Genomic DNA, 18890 nt, shown 5'->3' with positions numbered 1-18890 from the left:
TTACTCAGCTGATCCAAGGGGCTATGAGGCAAAGAAAGCACTAACCATGTCTGTGCAGACAGTGTTTTCCCTTTTAGAAAATAATCTCTGTAAAACTTCAGATACGGTTTATAGTGCATTTTTTTCTTTTGCCCAGACTATGCTAAAACCTAATTAGTTCTACGTTGTACAAATAAGTCAATTTAATAAATAAGAGAAGGCATATCTCTTTAAATACAGTACATTGAATTATGCATGCAAATATTTGGGCTTAAATTTTGAGTCTGGGTATGTACTGCAAGACTAAAGAAATGCATGACATCTGTGCTTCAACAGTTCCTATGTCTGTAGAGTGCTTCATGGCTTGGGAAGTGCTTTCATGAGCACATCATCTTTGGAGCCTTATAAAAGATGTGAAATTTACAGAGGAGTCATTATTTCGGTTTTCTAGTTGACCAAACCTAAGACCCAGAATTGAATAGGGGGATACAAACACAAATATTGATATCAGGGGAACTGGTTTTGCCCCTAATTTTGCTTAATTTTGTATATATAATCTCTCTCTGTACCTTGGTTTCTTTATGTAGAACATGAAGTAATTGACAAAATGACTGAAAACCTTTGAATATTCTGAAATGATGAGCTGGGACATGAATCAAAGACTTTTGAAACTCATCAGCTATTTCCACCATCCCCTCAGATGCCACAAAACCCTCTTTAGCACTCATAAACTCAGTACACTATATATTATTTATATATATATGGCTACAAACTAAAGTTGGTATAATCAAAGTTTGTATAATCAAAGCCCTTCCAAAAGCATAGAATGTATAAATATAGATGAATTCATATTTTGTTCATATATGCATGCATTTTTATTTATCTTATAGTTGGTAAATATTTCAAATTAAAATATACTCTAATGTTGAAATCTTAATGGTAATCAATTTATGGTACTCTGTTGATATCATTAAAATTTTTGCAAAATCTTTTGATATTCCCAAGAAAAAACCCTTATCCTCCCCAACATTAAGAATATTTCTTTATCCTACATTTAAATGATGTTTAGAATTAATATTTCTACTTTATAACTCTTGAGGCTTTTCCCCCCCATGGCAAATGCATCATAAACCTTGTATCATATCATGTGTCATATACTTCAGGATTTAATTTGGGGAATTTTTTATTATAGAATGGCAGTCACTGTTCCCTCTGCATATAATTCAGGAGAATATTAGATTAGCACTGAACTGTTTTGTATTAATTGTGGATATAAGACTATTGAATTAGCACAGAATTGCTCTGTATTAATAGTAGATACACCCTCATACTTTAATGCAGAACATGTTATTTATCTCCTACATACATTTATTTTTCCTACTTGATCATAATAAATGTTAATCCTACACTCCAGTGCCAGTGTCAGGTTATTTCTGTTCTTAAGATTTTAATTGTGCTCATTATTTTGGGTTGAATACTGGTTAGGAATAACCTTCAAATATTAAAGCTGTTTATCTGGGTATGAGTGATCATTTGGTGATGTGCCAAAACCCTCTCATTCAGAAGTGAAGGTTTTCTATCAAAAGAAAGAATCAGACACATACAGCAGATTTTCTGAACTAATATCACAACTCTATGGAGTCATTAGGGCAAAACACCTGCACCTCAATACACTTTGATTACCAAGCATGCAATGAGAACCTGGGTTGTCACCTTGAACACTGGTATTACCATCTTCTAGTTAGATTAACATCTTGGATTTATTACTATATTGGAAATTCTATTTACTAAATTGATTCGGTTTCTTTTTCCTAGTCATTGTTCTAGTCAGCTGTTGGGCCCCTTATTTATTAGAATGGTGTGATCACTGAACTGTAGTCACAAAGCTTTGTTACCTTTGAAACAGAAATGTTATCAGGTTTATTTATGAATACCAGCATTATAAAGATACCAAATCAAAGTTATTTTAATTGCGACAAAAGCATTCATTAATCTACTTCACAAACATTTATTGAACATCTGTTTTGTACAGGATTCTCTCTTGTTTGTAGGCAAAGGCTATATTAGTAAATGAGTGAAAGCAGTCTGGTCTCATGGAGAATAAGGGCACTAGTTCTAAAGACATTGGTTGAAATTTTCGCTTAGTCATTTGTTAGCTGTGTGATGTTGGGCTTATTTTCTTTTCATGTGTGTGTGTGTGTGTGTGTGTTTAAAATGGGGATAATACCTACTTTATTAGGTTATAGTGTGGATTGAAAATTAAACATTTTATATAATGCATACAATACTCAATAAAATGTAGTGACTGAATAAGTGATAGTTCTCAACATTGTGCTAGTATAAGACTCAGCCTTTGTCCTCAAATAAGTTTACATTTTGTTGATAAAATTTATGAGATGCCTAATGTATTAAAAAAACCCAAACACCTCCAACTTATTCATAAAATATACTGATACTTCGTTTTATTTTCTATACTATATATTTTTGTTCATTCCTCCTTTTAGTTCACCACAGGCCACCCTTCTTGTCTTGCTTTGAATTATCTAAGGTCTAGTCAGGAAGTGAGCCTTCCTAGTAGTTATTTCAGTTGAGAAAATTTAACGTGGGGAATCCGTTGTACAGCTATTGGAGGGCTACAAAGGCAAAAAGAGAATCATGAGCTAACAGCTATCCATTGAACAAGGGAACCCAGGAAAGAGTTAGATTTCTCAGATGCTAGGAGATCAAAGAAAGTACCCCCATAAAACACAGGCCTTGGCCTCTGAGGAGAGGTGTTCCTTGGCTGGTGCTGATATCGCCCTGGCTGGAGGAGGGTTTCTGAAGAGCTGTCTTTCTCAAGCTGGAACGTCTGAGGGGTGCTATAGAACTTATCCTGGGAGCACCAGAAACCAGAAAATAGAAGCTGTGGCCAACTGCTGCTGCTGCTACAGTGAAGAGTGATGTCAGGGGCTCCATTGACAGTCACGACAAGTGAAAATGAAAGGAGCTGGTCTTTTCTCCCCTTCCCCTGCCTGCCAATTTCCTTCTACTGGCCCTGTTGGTAGAACCTAACGGGAAGCCAGCTGATAAGATAGGGAGCGTCACAATCCCAGCTCCAGCATCACCGAGCAGGGGAATAGAAAGATGGCACTGGGGCTTCGAGACAAGAGCTTGCTGCCTAGCACAGGTCTGCATGAACAGAGTGGCAGCATACCTTGATTTGTGGTGAAATCTTCTCCCAAAGGACTGGAGACCCCACAGGTTCCTTTGGTTTGCTTTAATATGCTACGTTCACTTTTGAAGAGACTCAGATTTACATTTAAGTTGAAAGTAGATATTTGTAGTTATATACTCAAATTTTGGGGTTTAAAATTCCTTTGACTATTAAAAAAATCTTTTGAGAAGAATAGATAATATGACTTCCTCTAATTAGTACACCACCATTCAAAAATACCTTGTCAGTAGAGGACTTTTTTTATTCCATTAACATTCCCAAAAGGCAAATATTGACATAATTCTGTTGGTATCAATAAAAGATACTTAAATATGGGAAATATTCTTTCATTTACTCAAATGGAAATAAATATGATCTTGTCATATTTCTGCAGTTTGTGCTGGAAAGATGACCATTACCATTAGGAAATTTTATATGAAGTTAACATTTATTAAATTCTAAAATATATCTAAGAAATCTAAAATGAGAGAAATTTCCTGGTTTATTTGCTTTCAAATGAAATAATCAGAAGATAATATAACCTTTAAAGGAACATGTAGAAGTCAAATTTTGATTAAATATGTACCTATTTGTATTTTGTTGACTATAGATTTATGTTAGGCTTTATAATTTCTCTTTTAATGTTAAAAATATGTTTTTGGAATTTTTAAATTCACTTAACAAATATTTGCTGAGGTCTCATAAGTGCCAAAGACTGAGGAATCAGAATGAATAGGACCCGCAAGGTTCAGGCATTCAGGGAGCACATATTATAGTGGAGACAAGAAGAAAGATAATGAGCTAGTGAATACAGATACGATGTGAAAAATGCTATAAAGGAAGAAAAAAAAGTCTGGGTTGTTTTTGAAAGTGCATTTGTGTGCGTAGTCCTAAAAATATTTTTGAAGAGATGCTATTTGAGATGAGACCTGGAGGATTAAAAGGGAGGTGGCCCTGTGAAAGACATTCTAAGCAGAAGTTACTGCAAGGACAACACCCCTTAAGTAGGAAAGAACTTGGTATTTTTAAGTTTCTACCATAGAGGCCCTTATAGGTAACATGCAGTGAGAAAAGAATGAGTTAGTAGGTAGGAGGGGCCAGACCATGAAGGACTTAGTATAGGGCACAGTAAGGCAGTTTGGGAATAAAAATAGGGAACCATAGAATATTTCAAATGTAGGAGAGATTTAAGCCAATTCATGGTTTTAAGAGTGACTCTGGTGACTGTGAAGAATGCATTCTAGGGATAAGAGTAGAAACAGAGGAGTAGGAGAAGAAAGCCAGAGTCTAGGTGAGAGCTGATGGTGGTGGTGGTGGTGGTGGTGATAATGATGATGATGATGATGTTGATGATGAAACAGGAAGGGTCCTGAAAAGGACCCTGGATGACTAGTTGATACATTGGGTACAAGGCTTGGTAGGGGAAGCAGGTAGAGAGAGGGAGTAAGAACACTTCCCATGGATTGGATCAAGCTATGGATCGATGTTGATGTCATTATGGGTCTGGTGAAAACAAAGAGAGGAATGAACACTTGAAAAAGTGGAGGAAAAGTGAATCCCATATTAGACCCATAGGATGTTTGAGGCACCAAAAGATATTAAAAGATACCAAATAGGCCATTGAATATCCAGTTTGGAAATTAGAGCAATAGTCAAAGCCAGTGATAAAAATTAATAGCTTATTTTTTTCTATTTATATATTTTTTAATTCGTCATGTGGAATGTAAAGCCATGTGCCTGGATATGGTCATGTTGGGAAAAATGTGCATAGTAAAGAGAACATCTAGCATTTTGAAAATAGGATAGTAAGATGATCAAATGAAGGCAGCCTGGGAGGTGGTAAGAAAAGTAGTGGAACTTTATGAAATTCAAGAGAGAAAAATGTTGCTTGAATGAAGACCCAAGTATATCCTACAGAAGTCAAGTGTAGGGAAATCCAAATAGAATTGAATGAAGGCCTTTGTATTTGGCCACTTAGAGGTTTACATTGACCATGACATGAACAGTTTCTTATTATATGAAGTTTTATGAACGTATACATATTTAAGTTTTTATGAGCCTCAGGTGGTTGATAGGAAGGAATAATAATCACCACAATTTTTGTCAAGTCTGAGGAAGAACTTGTCTGCTGACTTACCACATTTTTGGTTAGGGGATAATATTTGATGTAAGTGGCTCTGAAAGGTTTTCTGCCTCCTCTGTGATTGGAATCTATAACTGGAAATTGATGCAGTTTGGTAACAAGAATGCTATCCTCCTGTTTAATCTCTTGGGCTTTTTCTCCATAGGGGACTCACTGAAAATGATGACCTAGAATTATTTTCATGCAGCCAGCCTGGGAAAACTAGTAGTAACCAACAGGAAATATAAGAGCTGTTTCATATGAATAACTAGATTCTTTTAAGAATGTTAACAGTAATATTTTTTATATGACTAGTTTCATCTTCAGTGTCAGTATAAATTACTTGAATAAAAAATAAAGTTTGCTTAGTCGGGGATACTCTATAGCAGAAAAACCTAGTATCTGTAGATGATATCAAGTTATTTCCTTATTGGAAGGCAATCTGAATTTGTCTTCTGTTAGTTTAGTTTAGTTTAGATGAATATAGCATTTGTCTTTTTTTAACTGTGCTCTATTTTTGTTTGTCCCCTTCTGGAAGGCAAAAAGCATTGCCATCCTACCGCATACTGGGAACACTGGGTCAGAAGCACAGAAATGCGACCTTCACATTCTCACATACATTGTTTTGCTTTACCACAGGGAGCCCTGATGTTTGCATTTCCCTCTAATATATATTTTTGTGTAAAAGCACTTTGTATGTATGAACTTTAATTTACTTTAAATCCAGTTTTATTTTTTTGAAGGGACATCCTGTCATTGCCTTATTCCAGCAAATCCCAGGCTGATGCTTTATAAATTTATGTGTCAAGTTCTGTATAGGCCACACTTTTCTTGACATCTTCTCTTAGATATCTAGGGTCCCAGATGTCTGGAACAAACTCAAGATCTTTCTCCATAAATCTCCTCTTCCATTATTCTTTATTACAGTGTGTGGTATTATTGAGGATGTCAAGACACGATCTTCAGCCCTCCCTCTCCCTTACAACCATGGCCAATTCATCAGCATGATCTGCCCATTTTACCTCCAGAATATCTTGGCTTTGCATCTACTTTTCCCTCTTTTCACTGTCCTGTCACCCAGCCAGACTACCATCACTTCTCACCTAGACTATTGCAATAAGCTTCTAAATGATCTCTATACCATTACTTCAACCTATTCCCAGACCACAGGCAGAATGCTGTTTTCAAAACCCAAATCTGACCTTACCATTCCTCTGCTTAAAACCTTTCAATGACCTGCCAGTAGTCTTTGGGATAGTGGTTAAAAATCCTTAATCCAGTCCACCAAGCTTACTTCCCGCCTCACCCTCCTAGCACCTTGCCCCTCACACTCTGTGTGCTTTCGTTTCTTTTTTTGTGCCTGCTGTACTCCCTGCTGAGGCTCTTTTCCCTCCCCTTCTTTCTCACCTACTTTAATGCTTACTTGTGCCTTCTTCATGAAACCTTCTCCACTTCCAAAGCCCAGATTCAGTCCCATCTGCTTGTAGCACTGGCTACCTTCCCTTCATAGTGCTTCTCATAGTTATGGATGTTTATCCATTGCGTGATAACTGCTCTGAAGGGTATTTGATTAATATAATTCTGTGAAGACCTGGATCTTGCCTTATTTTGTTCACCTTGTATCCTTAGCACTTGGTGCCAGTTGTGTAAGAGCACATTCAGTAAGCATTTGTTGATGAGTGAATGAATGAATGAATGAATGGTCTTGGAAGGAGTATATCAAGATAAAAGGCTGATTCGGTGCATTTAATTATCAGAATTGGAAAACAACATAAAGTTCATATCCTACTGAGTTAATAATACAGATGTTCTTTGTATGTAAAGGTCAATACATGTTAAGATTAAAGTAGGCTGACTATTAATTTATTATATCTAGATTGATGTGTAATTAAGAATGCCAGAATATGGGACTCTATGGAAAAGTTATTATTTTCAGATATGTTCTAGGGCATGTATTACTGTTACTGTTACAGTGTTACTGTTCACAGTTCTAACAAGTAGCATTAATAGCTTACTCACTTTTAAGCTTTATTTCATTACTTTAAATGAATTTAGCACAAAATGTAATTACAAACAGTGGCTCAGGTATAGATTTGGAACAAAACTAACTTTACTATAATACACTGAGCACAGGTTTAATATTTTCCTCTGTGTTCTTCAGCTTTCAATTTTTTTTTTTTTTTTATGGCAACTTGGATTTACCTGATAACTTTGTGGCACTATTCTGATCTTAGAAGGTCATAGTTTTTCTATTTATATCCAAAGTCTCTTCCAAAAAGGGGTGTTCATTTGTATCACATGAATGATTGGCAGTCACGCAATTGATCACAGAGAGTCTTTTCTGTCTCATTGCTAGCTTCTATAGATCAAACCTGCATAGTCATATAAGAGTAGCTACCATGGGTATTTCATTGGCATCTACTACAATATGGGTCTATAATAAATATTAATTAATTAGGCTAATCTAAGTGTAATTTACAATTTAGGGAGTAAATTTACTTCAGTGTCTTTCTGATAAACCCTATCATTTTTTAAAGTATTGTTTAAAAGTATTGTTTAGGGGCGCCTGGGTGGCTCAGTGGGTTAGGCCGCTGCCTTCGGCTCAGGTCATGATCTCAGAGTCCTGGGATCGAGCCCCGCATCGGGCTCTCTGCTCAGCGGGGAGCCTGCTTCCTCCTCTCTCTCTGCCTGCCTCTCTGCCTGCTTGTGACCTCTCTGTCAAATAAATAAATAAAATCTTAAAAAAAAAAAAAGTATTGTTTATTTTGGTTTGATATATGGTTACAGCCAAATAAATGAAAAGAGATGTCAATGTGTCTTAATGTATTAGTATCTTAGAAATAATGAGACATTTTTAAGTCTGCTGTGCTTTTACTCCAAATTACTTTTTAATTGTGATTTGAATTAAGTCACTCTGTTAAAAACTATTATTTTCAGATTTTTTGACTTAAAATACGTACATTAGGATGGATTTTCTACAGTAGAACTGGTTAACTTAACAGTAAATATTGAGATCTTTCAACAAGCTCCCTAACCTAACATCTCCTCTTTTAGAAATTTATTCAAAAGAAATTTTTAGAGAAGGGGCTCTTTTACAATTAGGAAAAAAAGTTATGAAAATATAATAATTTAAGGCTGTTTTATCCCTTAAAGATTTCTCACTTGTATAAGTATATTTCTGATGAGGTTTTGATTTTGAAGAAATTAAGTCATTTTTTTTTTCTTGTATCTCAAATCAACTTGATGAAGCCTTTACTTATTAACATTTTAATTTGGGAAATCCCAGCACAATCTTAATATTAAAATAATAAGTGATAGTAATTTTGTTCATCATTGTCATCCTTTTAAACAGTAGCTAAAGCAAACCAATTGGATAGTTTATACAAATTGTAATGTATTTTATTTTAGGAAATTGCTTAAAATTATGTTTACTGGTTTATTTGTTTGTTTTACTCACTTTATTCTTAATGTTGAGGATTTGAGTTCTGCATTCACAATGGAAATACTGACTTCATATACAATAGATAAAGGCAAAAAAATAGGCATGGCAACACTTCTGGTATGTTTAAAATAACAATTGAAATGTCTTTTTGCATTTCCTTAGAGGTTACTTTGAGATGATAGTAGTTTATGCTTCCTGGCCAGCTTCTGGGGCAAGCTGGCCCTTATGTTAAGTATCTTAGGTATCTGTGTGGAAGGCCAGGACACTATTCCATGTAATTACAGAGATCTTACTCCCTGGGTTTAACTCTCACATGGGGCCCTATTTGTTGATATATTTGCAACAAAAAGCCATTAACTTACAGGGTCAAGGGGTTAATGGAAGAAATATTCTCATCTTCCTATTATCTTGCAATGTTTTGCTGGGAGCTAAAGAAAGATAACACTTTTCTCCCCCAGTTTCTCTTGGTAGTTTTAAAAATGGTGACTTCATGTTTCCGTGACTAAATAAAAGATTAAATGCCAATATGGAAAGCTTTAGAAGTGTACTTAGTCAAGCTGTCAGTTGAGACAGGCATTCTATCATGACCACCCTTGCTGAGGTCACTGAACGGCTCCCAGTAATGAAAACTAGGAAGAAGGTACCTTAATGATTTCTTGATTTGTGAGTCCTAAGATTTTTTTTTTCCCTGTTCCATTTTTAGGCAAATTAGTCATCTTGCACTAGGAGTCAAGGAAATTTCATAAAACTTTAAAGGGGAGAACCGAAATTATTTCAGTTAAATCCAAAAGGAATTCTGTGTCTAAAAGAAAGAATTCAACTACTCAGATTGGTGCCCCTCAAATCCCAAGTAATTTACAGAGTGTGTAAAGAGTGAAATAAATATACTTGTGTCCAAAAAATCCATATTAGAACTGTATGGATGATTATAGATGGAATTATAGGTAGAATTACCTTGCCTAGATTTTGTGGGTGGAAATTATTGCCTTGCTAAGGTTATTTCTGTCATTTTTCTTTGAAAACAATATGTTTCATAGCCTAACTCTTCCAATTTAATGTATATGATGAGATTAGGTTGCCCAATGCAAGTTAGGAGTCACTGGAAGTTCTTCTTGTATGTAAGTGGTGAATTTTCTCTGGAAATCTAACCAATTAGAGAATTTTCCTGATTGATTAAAGGAAGTTCTTGCAGAATGCAATAAAAGTATTGTTGAGTACTTTAGGAAGCTTGCCTACGATTTTTTCTCTGAAGGTCAGAATACCTTTATAATTTCATCTGAAGGTTAGTCATAGTCATGGGTATACTTAGTAACCCAGAGTTCTCTTAAATTGAAATAATCTCAGCCTATTTAATTGTAGTACTCTGCCAACAAACACAGGTTGTGCTGGTTTGATTTAAAACAGCTTGGCTGGTGGGTTTGACTAATTTTACTAATTAAATCTGCCACAACAGTCAACGCATGTGGATACATATGGTTACAGTCCTACGTTTCACCCATAATTTATCCTGACAACACATGTGAGTTTTCTCTTTACTCCATGTTTACATAGAGGGAATTTTTAGCACATAATTTTGTAATTCTCCTGAAATTCTAAGTTCCAAATAATAGAAGGGAGAAATGTAATCACACCTCTGTTAAAGCAATTTAAAAATGAAAAGGCTGGTGGAAAACTTTTTAATAATTGAGATAATTTTTGTCTTTCAGAATTAGTTGAGATCATGCTTTATGGTAGGTGAGTCAGCACTGTTGATAGGGTGTGTTAAATCACCTTTCCTGTGTCCTCCAACACTGAGGGCATGCCACTGTACACAGACTGGTGCTTTGCTCCATAAAAGGCTACTCTGTGTCTCCACCACATGACCGGAAGCTTCAGTTCTTTTAGTACGTGGACTTAATCACCAGCCAATTTTTCTATTTAGCACACTTAGTAGTCGAAGTGTTCGTTTAGACTTTCTATATTCATAAACTTGTTAAAAAATCATACTACAAATGTTTATCCCCAGGGATTTTTTTTTAAACTTCTTTCTGTAATATTTATTTTACATATTCTTATACCCGGAATTTTTCATGCAATAGCTACAGTGATAATGTATATTGACCATCTGCTAAGTCCTATTTCTAAAAGACGCCTATCAGAAAAACAGCCTATTTAGGGTTCCCGGGGGGAATTTCACACATGCTCACCAATAACCCAGTCAACCGTATAGACTGCTACTATGTGCTGTCTTTTTCTTTTCCTTGTCTTTTGCTTTGGGGATTCTTCACTATGCATTATTGAGTCAAATCTGCTAGGTCCCTGGTTTTGGGCAGCCCCACTGGCACCTCGATATCTAGATGCAAGATCTACAAAATGTCCTCTGTCAAACAAAGAGGGATTCCAACTCTCTCACAACTGTCTGGTGGGTTCTGTCGGGTGGTGGGGATTCAGAGCTCTGGAGTTCATCCCACTATGTTACAGTCAGAGGTTTACGGGTGGCAGGGTTGGGGGGTGGCAGAGAAGAAGAGCAAAGAGGGTGCTATGGAGGCAGTGGGAGCAGTGCATTCTTGGTACAGAAAGTAGTGGGATGCTTTGTAGAGAATTTAGAACCATGACAAAACTGACTGAAATTGGTCTGCTTTTTAGTATATCACTATGTGCTGATGATTCTAAACAACATAGGGGAAATAAATATACTCTTCCCTGCTGGACAAACCACTCCCATCAGTCTTCCCTTCAGTGCATTGCTGTTTACAGAAGCTTGTCCAGGACAGATTCTCCCCCAGGAGGCTCCTCAGTTCCTTACATACATAATATATTGATAGGTCAACCTGGCAGTGAGTTAGGTGTGACCCAGCTATAGGCCTAGATCCTCCTACACTGTTATAGCGAAGGAGGGCTGAAATCTTTCCTTTTCTTTTCCTTACCTTCTCCTTCCTTCCCTTCTCTCCTGTTGTCTCCTGTCCTCTCCTTCTCCCACTTTCACTCTTCCTCTCTCTTCCCCCCTCTCGTTTCTACAAAGAACTAATTTCTGTGAAAGACACATTATCTCCTTGTAGTGTAAGCTAGAGGTTAGGAGCAGTATAGTTTTTAGTGGATAGATGACCTGACTGGATGCCAGGAAGCCTGGCTCCCAATCCTGACCCCCTGACAAGTTGTGTGACCCTTATGAAATTGTATGGCCTTTCTGAGATCTCACATGTGGCATTTAAGTGGATTGTACTTGGTGATCCACAGCCATTCCAACTGGGCATTTCTACTCTTCTATGAAGAAAGAAAGTAAAAGGCAGAAGCAGAAATACAGATGATTGACTAATACAGAGCATCAGGGTGATTTCCTTCTACAGCTCTCAGTCCTATTTTTCTGATTGTTTTCCTTTACGAAAGTTGAGATCTGAGCAACCTCTCTCTTAAGTTTCACCCATCAAGGGCACAGTCGGTCAATATCAGTGACTTCCAGGATGTCAACATAATTAAGTTCTAGAAACATCCCATAGACAAAGCAGAATTAATTATATATGTTTCTACCAAATTACACAGAGCATGTGAGTAGTTGACAAGGGCATCTTGGCTCATCATCAACCATGATGTCACATGCCCTGAGCCTGGTGGAGTACCCATAGAAGAAGCCTGAGACAGCACGTGCCTGAGTATCCTTTTCGTCCATGATTGTATCAGCACCCAGTGTGCAAACTGTTTCTGACCAGAGAAGACAGGAATCTAGTTCACAAATGGGAGAATTCAGAGGCAAAAACTGAAGCAAAAAAACTTGGGTGAGGTTTCAACATGCTAACAGACATCTTTACAGTAATCGAGTTTCCCATTTATTGTTAAACACTTTTACTGAAGGAAGACTTAAAGATCTGGGGCACCTTGTAGTCATTATTAAATATTCCTTTCTGCTATGTAATTTCAGAAGGAAATTAAGAAGCAAGAAATGCCATTAAAATGGTCACTCTCCCTAGCACACACCATTAGGACATGCACCTGCACATTCATGCACGCATGCACAATTCTGCCTCTTAATTTGATCTCATATCTACTACACATTCTGAGTGTTAACACAAATGGAAATTATAACAATATTTTAAAAATAAAAAATGATTTACCTCTAATGAAGTAAATAATAAGACAAGATAATAATGGTTCCATCTGATATACTTTTAAATTTGTATTACAAATAAATACCTCTCTGTGTATCTGTCTGTATCTGTTTCTGTCTCTCTGTGTTTTTACCTCTCTCTCTCTACACACACACAGAGACATAAACACATTGTGATTTCAAAAGAAGTAACCAGTTTTATGGCTTGTTGCTATCTGCACAAAGATTTGTTTGATTAGAATTTTTCACTTTTAATGATCAGTATCAGATCTGTGCCTACCACTGTTGTTCCTACTATAATCGAAATTTTTTATCGGCATCTTTCACCAGCTGCTTAATGTCAATGGATCTTTCATTCCTAGACCCTGAGTTAAGGGTTGTTACATACATTCAGTATGGTTGGGGCCCGCTAGTTCCTACTACAACGGTGCTCCCTAGTACCCATATACAATTTCACTTAAGACAAAATAGCGGCTCCAGCAGAAAATAAGTGCAGTCTTCTCCTTTGTAAGTTGTAATTGAGGTTATGCCATGGCATATTGCCTGTGGCAGAATCTATTACCTAGGAATGGAGACCATGATTTGAAGCTGGATGCAGTGTAAGCAAAATGAATTAATTATTAGCAGCACAGAATTGAAGGAAAATACAGGGTTTTCCAAAGTGAAATATATCGGCATTTTTAAAAAGAGAATGTAGCAAGGAACTTATTGATGAATCATATATCAGTCTTTCCCACTGTTTTTGCCTTTTGGAATTCTTATATGCTTAGGTTAATAAGACTATTCTTAAATTAAGTCAAACTTAGCTCAGAATGTCATAGAAATATTTTCTAGTGTATTTAGTTCTGAAGTTAGCATATTTTAATGTCTGACTCTTAGTGTCAGTTGGATAAGTAAGTTGCTAGCTAATGGTAGGAGTAAATTACCTTTAATATTATTCTTTAAATAGGAAAAAATAACATTTTTCCTGTCTGAAATGGCTCAAATAAAGCAAACTGGCATTTTGGGGGGGGGGGGTTATTAACATTTAGCACTTGATACTACAAAATGTGAACTTTCGTGCATTTAACTTTTGTAGGTAATTATTTAGCAAAATCCTGTAGAACCTCCTGTATCATAATGGTTGCCCAACATATTGGTTACTGGATACTTTCTATTTCTTTGATGAGAAAACTGTTTTCCTGTCTAGTTTTGGGCAGTCATGACTTGTATGGACTGAAGTTGTACTTCAGAGTCCAGTTCAAATGATCTGATGATAATTAGAGAAAATTCCTGCTAGCTTCTGGTAATGCCTTGACTATCTGTTATTATGTTCCGTTTTCCTTATTTTCCTCTTTTACCCCTATTTTTCCCCATGTTTTGTGTTTAGGGGTGGGGAAAAGACAGTCTCCTATGGGTTACCAGCCAGGTACCATATTCAAGAGTAGTCTCTTCTCTTTACATTAAATATTGCACACTTGAATGATTAGACTACTTATTTAGAACATGATGTGAATTACATGATTACATGATTTTCAGAACCGTTGAGACCTAAAACACCACATAAAACACACATGTACAACATACACTGAAGTCCCTAAGTGAATGCACTCTCTTCTTTAGTATATGATAGTCATGTATCACATTGTTTTTCCTCTCTGCTAGCAGAGGTTCTTGTAGGTTTTTTCAATAGCCAGTAGTTTATCTACCAGTTTAATGGAAACAATACATAATCATCAGTTTATACTCTTATATCATTTGTCGGGGTGCTTGCTTTCTGCCAGCCAACTTGCTAAAAGCCTTATGTATGTTAATCAAAGCCTTGTAGAAAGCAGTGAAATTCTGATAGGTTAAATAACTTATCAAAGGTGATACAGCTAGGAAGTAACAGCCAGGATTCAAACCTAGGTCTCTCTAATTTTAAAGCTCATGAGCTTAACCATTGTGTTCTGATTCCAGCCACAGTGGGTGAATAAAGCCCTCCAGTTTTCACATTTTTTAATGTGATACCTCTAGTAAGAGATCACTTCTCAAAATTCCCTTTCGTTCCTCTTCTGGGGCTTCAGGTACAATGGCCTAACCAGGAAAAAGTGTACTATAGCAAGATATTGCTATTAACCCAGTTAAAAGAAGTTGGAATTACAGGTTGTCCTCATGTTCGGTTTTTCATAGGCACTCAGATCCTGGATCTACCACTGTCTCTTTTACCTTGGGCACCTAATCAGACATCTCTATGCTTCAGTTTCCTCGTGTCTAAAGCAGGGTCATTGTGAGGATTCAATGAGTTTATACAAATAAAGCATTAAAAATCTGGTACACAATAGGCACTTGATAAAAGATAGCTGTGATTATTAATTACAACTCAAATAGAAAGTCTTATTTCCTGAGGGTATTTAATATGCCTTTGGATGGAAATGGGCATGAAAATGACAAAGATTCATTCAGAATGATATGCGGGTCTGAATATAACCTCTCCTTTCCTTGATCTTTCCCACACCCCAGCTCCAGCAGCTTTGCAACCCCTCTTCTTGTAGACTCAACTTAAATATCAGAGTAGAGGGCCACCTGGGTGGCTCAGTGGGTTAAAGCCTCTGCCTTCGGCTCAGGTCTTGATCCCAGATCAAGACCCTCATCAGGCTCTGTGCTCAGTGGGGAGCCTGCTTCCTCCTCTCTCTCTCTGCCTGTCTCTTTGCCTACTTGTGATCTCTGTCAAATAAATAAATAAAATCTTTTAAATATCAGAGTGAAGAGGTTGGGAGATGAACCCAGAAAGGGCCTCAACAGAGTGCATTCAAATTCAGTTTTGTTTCATACCTCTATGCACACTGTATAATCTAAAGTTTTGTTTGAGGACTTTTCCATCTAACCACTACACGGTACTCAGCCCTGGTGGCAGCCAGGGGCTACATATGAGAAGGAATCAGAGATAGCAGCCTTATAGCTTTTCATTGCTTGGTTTTGTGGCAAAATAAAATTGATATTATACAGTTATGGAAATAAGTTGTGAAGGAAGTTAACAGACATTATGTCTTTGTAATAAAACATTCCACTGACTGGTGTTTGTGCACATAATAAGTCACTTTTTGGCAGACACTAAAAAATTAAACTTTTGTAATAAGAGATGTAAATAAAAACCATCAGTAGAGAAAAATGGGTGCCCTAAAAGAATGGAAAGTTTTGAGCTATAGTATCTGCTAAAGGAGGATTTATTTTTGTGATCTTTATTCATTCAGCAAACAGCTGTGGATATTTACCATGTTCCAGGTACAGGACTATTTGCTGGGGCAACAAAGATGACTAAATCATTGTCATCCTTGCCCTTGAAGTGCTGACTAAAGGAGACAGATAATCGAAGAAATAATTGTAAAACATGACAATAAATGTGATGATAAAGGTAGGGAAAGAATGCTGAGAGAGTACAGGTGAGGGAGATGGCTCTAGGACTTTCAGAAGAACCATAGAAGAAAGTACATATGTTGAACATTTACTGAATGAATGAATGAATGAATGAACAAATGAATGAATGAGTAGTATTAAAAAAAAAAAAAAGATGTGTTCATGGAGTAAATGCTGTGCATTTACCTGAGAAGATGACCTAGGATTTGGCAAATAAAAGGGCAGAATCCATAGTGCAGAGCACTGTGGCCTCAAAGCAAGAGGAGATATGCTTTATGGCTCTTATATCCCCCTAAAAACTGAATGACATGTATTTAAATAATGTAAATTGCATGCTGTTGTTTCCCAGGTAGGTGTAACTTGCTGGGGAAAATGATGTCTAGGTCAAGTTTTTGCATATGATATCTTATTCAAATTATATAACAGAGATAGACATTTTTTAAAAATCAGCAATGAATCTTTTGGGAAAAAAATCCCTTAAAATCATAAGTAAATGCTTTTTGACTTAGGATTTTGCACATGTGCTTTCGTAAATAGGTTTTTCACGTCTAAGTTTCTAAATGACATTGAAGTTTTCAGACTAAATATTTACCATAACAGAATATATCGCTACATCTGTTCCCTCCCTGAAATCATTTGTGTGTGTGTGTGCATGTGTGTGTGTGCTTGAGCGTGTAGATCTCTGTCAACATCTAAATTCCCTCTATAGTAATTCAAAAATGAAATTGGTATGTCAGTCTTAGAGGTACTATTCAGTTACTAAATCTTCTAGCTAAATCATAGTCTAATTTTTCTTTGAATAAGTTTCTTCCTCTGGCATAGTGTAGCATTCAATCACAAGTTAATAATAATGATAACATTAACAATGCTTAACATAACATTTACTGAGTGTTTGCTATGTGCCAAACAATGCTGTTGACTCTTCATACATGATTTCATTTAATCCTTATGATCAACAATCTGAAGTCATTTTTCAAGTACCAAATGTAGAAGTCATCCTTTTTCTTTAAAAGTGTGCATTTTCACATCTAGTTGACCCTTTATGTCTAATTGTTGCACTTAAAGTACATCATTTAGTTGCTAATTTTGCTCTCAAATAACTCAGTTCTTTTTAGCACCATCGGATGTTCCTTTCCATCAATTTTTTTCTGCTTCCAATTACAGTGGTGCTCCGCCCTGATTCTTCAGTTCATGAAATTAGCCCTGCATTAAGTCAGACACTGTCCCCATAACCTATCTTTTCTTGATTTTTATTCTTATTTTTTCCCTTCTAAGCCAGAATCCTTTGCTTGAATGTAATCCTGTTTTAATGCTGTTGACTTAATATCTCTGCCAGTGGATACGAACAGAATTGATTTTATTTTTAGAACAAATATGTTTATTGGATACATATAGTAAAGAAACTGCAGATTTTATAGGAATTTTAACTTTCCTAAACAGTTTCATATCTATTGAGAGTTCTGCTGTTAATATTGTTGGGAAGGTGGGTCAGAGCAAATACACTGAGATGAAATTCTTTACTTAACTAATAAGACCTAGTCAAGTCCAAATCTAGATTTCCTGAAGGCTAGACTTTTTTTTTTCCCATTCCAAGTTCTCTTTGATTTGTTTTTGCCATAATTAAAACAACAGTATCATAACTCTTAGAACATACAGAATGTGTCCAATTCCTCTTAATGTCATAAGGAATTGAATTGGGCAGATATTATTGATTGATCCTGTTTTATGGATGAGGACACACAGGGTCAAAGAAGTTAAATGTCTTCCCAGGGTTACATGTATAATGAGCAGCAGAGGCCAAATTTTTACCCAGGTCTGATAAAGTTCATATTAAGTAAATAGATTTAATTTAATTGGGTCAGCTTGGCTGTGAAGGCAGTTTCACTGTTTCAGAGGGTTTTTTTTTTTTTTTTTTTTTTTTTTTTTTTTAACTAGGTAACCTATTGATTCCACTGCAGCAAATGATTTATCCCCTATGTATCTCTTTTTTCAGGAAAGAGTTTCAGGAAACAGGTAGCTTAATTATGTCAGTCTCATTATGAATCAAACCTGGAGTCTGCATGTTTCAAATGATATGTATTCATAGTTTCCTCTTTTAGTGTATTATTGATTGACAGAAAGAGATCTCTATTTCAAGTGAGACACTTGAGATTTCATGTTTGTTTGCTTGTTCTTCTCTCAGTGGTAACTTTCAAAAGAGAGAGATAATTTTGAGATGTTAGTAAGAAGTAATAGATAAACCTTGGATCTGATTTATCCCTCAAATATCATCTTAAAGGAAAATGGCAGTGGACCAAAGTGGCAGATAATGTACAACTCAACTAAAATTCCATTGAAAAGACACAAGGGGAAAAAAAAAGATATATCTATAATAGCACTGAAAAATAATGAAAAAATATTGCCATAGGGACAAGACCAGAATGCCTGCTATTTTACTATTATACAACATTTATACTAATTATAACAGATACTTTAGCCAATGCAATAACATATATCTTACACACACACATATACCTACAAACACATAAAGACAAACTTACCGCTATTTTCAGATCATTATCTACTTATCTATTTATAAAAATAAAACCATTATAATTCATAACACAGTTTGGTAAGGTGTCTAAGGTCAAGGCCTATTTTGATATGGGAGTGGCATGATTAGACCTTTATTTTAGTAGTAAAACTCTGGGGTCTGTCA

General features: G+C 36.0%; 1 protein-coding gene across 1 annotated transcript in view; it reads left to right on the top strand.

The window, feature by feature from the left end:
• MACROD2 (mono-ADP ribosylhydrolase 2) overlaps positions 1-18890 on the top strand; it is a 2010404-nt gene that overhangs the window by 801826 nt on the left and 1189688 nt on the right. The window lies entirely within an intron of this gene.

Source organism: Lutra lutra, chromosome 9 (assembly GCF_902655055.1).
Source record: "Lutra lutra chromosome 9, mLutLut1.2, whole genome shotgun sequence".
Classification (NCBI taxonomy): domain Eukaryota; kingdom Metazoa; phylum Chordata; class Mammalia; order Carnivora; family Mustelidae; genus Lutra; species Lutra lutra.
The sequence above is the reverse complement of the archived record's forward strand: the minus strand, read 5'-3'. Positions and strand labels throughout refer to the sequence as shown.